At 34.6% G+C, this 4,332-nt stretch overlaps 1 non-coding gene across 1 annotated transcript; it reads right to left on the bottom strand.

Annotated features, from left to right (window-relative positions):
* Nucleotides 1-4,023: 4,023 nt before the first annotated feature.
* LOC111752395 (small nucleolar RNA SNORD65) lies at nucleotides 4,024-4,096 on the bottom strand. Its single transcript, XR_002787349.1, has one exon. It is a non-coding gene; the product is annotated as a small nucleolar RNA SNORD65 (small nucleolar RNA).
* Between the last annotated feature and the right edge of the window lie 236 nt (nucleotides 4,097-4,332).

Consider the following 4,332-nt stretch of genomic DNA (forward strand, 5'->3'; position numbering starts at 1 on the left):
CATCTGTTGATGGGCACTTAGATTGTTTCCACCTTTTGGCTGTTGTGAACAGTGCTGCAGTGAACATTGGTGTAAACTCTCTGTTTGAGTCTCTGCTTTCAAGACTTTTGGGTATATATCTAGGAGTGGAATTCTGGGTCATATGGTAGTTCTATTTATAGTTTTTTGAGGAACAGCCACACTGTTTTCCACAACAGCTATACCATTTTGCAGTCCCACCAGCATTGAGTAAGTGCTCCAATTTCCTCACATCCTCGCCAACATTTGTTATTTTGTTTTTTCTTAGCCATCCTGGTGGGAGTGAAATGGTGTCTTACTGTGGTTTTTATTTGCATCTCTTTGATGGATAACGACCTTGAGCACCTTTTCATGTGTTTGATGGCCATTTGAATGTCCTCTTTGGTGAAATGTCTAATCAAGTCCTTTGCCCATTTTATGATTGGGTTATTTGCCTTTTTGTTGTTAAAGTATTGAAGTTTTATACATATTTTGGTTATTACATTCTTATCAGATATATGGTTTCCAAAGATATTCTCTCAGTCCATAGCTTGTCTTTTCACTTTTTTGGTAAAGCCTTGCGATGAACAAAAGTTTTTAATTTTTATGAGGTCTCATTTATTTATTTTGTCTTTCACTGTTCGTGCTTTTGCTATTATATTAGATAATCCATTGTTAAAAGCTAGGCCCTGCAGTATAGTCCCTACATTTTCTTCTAAGAATTTTATGGCTTTAGTTTGAATATTTACATCTTTAATCCATCTTGAATTTATTTTTGTACATGATGTGAGGCACAGGTCCTGTTTCACTTTTCTGCATGTGGAAATGCAGTTTTCCCAACACCCTTTGTTGAAGAGGCTCTTCTGTCTCCATCAAATGAACTTAGCAACCTTGTCAAAAATCAGTTGTCCATAGATGTGTGGGTTTATTTCTGGAGTCTTAGTTCTATTCCATTGGTCTACGTGTCTATTGTTATACCAGTACCAGGCTGTCTTGATTACTATAGCTGTATAATATGTTTTAAAATCAGGCAGTGTGTGTCCTCCTACTTTGTTCTTCTTTTTCAACAGTGCTTTAGCTCTTTGGTGCCTCTTGCCATTCCACATAAAGTTGAGGATTGGTTTTTCCATTTCAGAAGACTGTTGGAATTTTGATTAGGATTGCATTGAATCTATAGATTGTTTGGGGTAGTACTGACACCTTAACAATATTAAGTATTTTCAAAGAACATAGAACATCTTTCCATAACCTTCATTTTTTAAGGATAGATATTCCAGACATATAATTTTGGTTGACAGCTTTATTTTGTTTTTCTTTCAGCACTTGGATTATATCAGCTCAATGCCTACTAGCCTCCACAGTTTTTGATGAGAAGACAGTCATTTTTCATATTGTTATCCCTCTGTATGTGATGAGACATTTTTCTCTTGCTGCTTTCAAGATTTTTCCTTTGTCTTTGGTTTTCAACAGTTTGACTATGATGTGTCTACTTAAAAACCTCTTAGTTTTTCCTACGTGGGTTTGTTGAACTTCTTGGATGTGTATATTAATATTTTTCATCAAATTTGGGATGTTTTAAGCCATTATTTCTTCAGGTATTTTTCTGTACCTTTCTACTTTGGATCTACTTCTGAGATGTCACTGCACATATGTTGGTATGTTAGGTAGTGTCCCATATGTTTCTGAGGCTCTGTTCATTTTTCTTAAATAATTTCTCTCTGTTTATCAGACTGGGTAATTTCTATTAATCTCAAATTCACTAATTATTTCTTCTGCCTTTTGAAATATGCTTTTGAGTCCCTTTACTGAATTTTTTATTTTATTTATTGTATTTTTCAAATCAGGAATTTCATTTGGTGTTTTACACAATTTCTCTTTCTTGAGATTCTTTATTCATTGAATCATTGTCATCAAAAAAAATTTTTTCAAATATTTAAATATGACATCTGTAAAACCCTGGTGGCATAGTAGCTAAGAGCTACAGCTGCTAACCAAAGGGTCAGCAATTTGAATCCACTGGTCACTCCTTGGAAACCCTATGTGGCAGTTCTACTCTGTCCTATAGGGTCGCTATGAGTTGGAATCAACTTGACAGCAGCGGGGTTTTTGGTTTTGGTTTTATAGTTAGACCTAGCTATGAGACCTGCTTTGGGTTTTTTTTTTTTTTTGCTAAATCTAACATTACTAGATGAGCATTTTAAATCAATTTTGATGGTAGAAAAACTAAATTTAAACCCCAATTAAATGAAATGTTATCCCCCCAAAATAATTCCATTTTTCTCACTAGTAGATTTGTATTACAGGAAAAAAAATTAATTATTAAAATTATATTTTGAGTTTCATCAATAAAAACGTGTAAAAATTTGTTCTCCCGTGTCCTATAAATATATATAACACCCATGATTTTTCCTGTGGTCTGCAAAACCTGAAATATTTACTATCTGACCACTTACAAGAAAAATTTGCAAACCTCAATCTAAGATGGTATCTGCCTAGCAAATTAAAGATTTACCCTATCTGGGAAAAGTATCTCTAGAGCATCTAGAATTTTATATGCACAATGTCTGGCATTCAAAGAAAAACTACTAGTCATTCCAAGAAATAGGACCAGAAGTCTGAAAACCAAGAGAAAAAACAGACAATAGCAACAAAACTGTAGGTGTTTCAGGTACTGGAGCTGACAGGCAACAATTTTATTCAGGCAAGGAAATATTTTTAAAATAGGTGAAAAATTGGAGAATTTCATCAGATTGTTATCATATATAAGGAAATATTTCAAACATCATAAGATCTATAAAAATAGCATGATACTTTTATTCAGAATTTGTGACACATCTTCACTATGCTTTTTTTCCAGCAATTTTGGCTGCTTATTCTTTGATTGCTTCTTTGATAATAATTAATTTATAATGGTATATTCTATGGCAACCACAGATAGCTTATTGAAACTTTCCTCTAACATGGTTGATCATATCCTGCCTCAGTAGCAATGATGTGTGCCATTCCTCAGAAAGCATCAGACTTTGTCAGGATAAACTCTGTTAGATATGCTAAGATAAAATTCAAAACATTGGGGTACATAAAATGTGTGACCTTACACAGACATACTCACCCTTTGTGCCATTGCTATAAGTTTGTGTTCTACAAACATAAAAATTATTGGTTAATGATATTTTGCACAATTCCCATAAAAATAAATAAATAAAAGATGCATGGTGCATTTATAACTGTATGTACTTTGTTGTTGAGTATACCCCTGACTGAGAGAACTTTGGTTCTGATCAGATGTCAATGAGAACAAAATCCTCCATTTATAATTTTACATGTCTAATGTTTGGAAACGACCTTGGTGGCGCAGTGGTTAAGCATTTGGCTGCTAACCCAAAGGTCAGCAGTTTGAATCCACCAGCCGCTCTTTGGAAACCCTGCAGAGCAGTTCTACTCTGTCCTATTGGGTCAGTTTGAGCAGAAATCTACTACATAGCAAAAGGTTTTAACAGGTTAATGTTTGGGAGAATTTTCCACAGACCAGCTTTTGGCTTCTCACTTTTTGTTTTTTTCCCCAGAAGACAATCCTTTATTACACTATTAGTTCATAATTGTGTGGGAACATTTTAGAACAAATTGAAATTTACAGCTTCTAGCTTTAAGAACTGAGCCTTCCCACCAAATGTAAATAGTAAAATATACAAATGCTCTTCTTGGGCAGTTTGGCAAGAGACAATGCTAGAAAGTTCATAAATTTAATGATACCAAATGTGCCTGTCCCAGAAAAAAGAGTTGCCAAATACATTTCTTGGCTCTCTCTGATACCGAGCAAGTTGAGCATGTTTCTGCCAAGTTTTTACACCAAATGCTGACATGGTTCAGGTTTTTTGAGTCCAAACTTGTGGGGTTTTTTTAGTTTAGGCTTTTTGAGTCCAAATTCTACGCCTACTGATCGTCCTCTGGGAACATAACCTGCAAAGAACCTAGACTATTAATCTCACTTTCCACCTCCACTGTCAATCACAGCATAAAAGATAGCTTCAGAAAATTAAGGGTTCAGCACTACACTTTCTGCCAGTAATTCCAGCTATTTTGGGTGATTTGATCAGGTTTCCTACATCTTAAACTTTGTTTCTCCTTCACTATATATGTTTTTCCAGTATTGTGTAACCTATGATGTGTCCATGTGTTGATACAATCTCTGGCCCTTCTTCTTTCCGTCATGAGCCTGGGTGATTCATCAAAATTGACAGTAGGAATATTCCTGTACCAGAACAGCTACCAATAACTAAATTATACATAAAAGTGACTATAAACCACATAAAGATATCTATATAAACTAAATTA

This window comes from Loxodonta africana, chromosome 1, assembly GCF_030014295.1.
Source record: "Loxodonta africana isolate mLoxAfr1 chromosome 1, mLoxAfr1.hap2, whole genome shotgun sequence".
In the NCBI taxonomy this organism is placed as follows: Eukaryota; Metazoa; Chordata; class Mammalia; order Proboscidea; family Elephantidae; genus Loxodonta; species Loxodonta africana.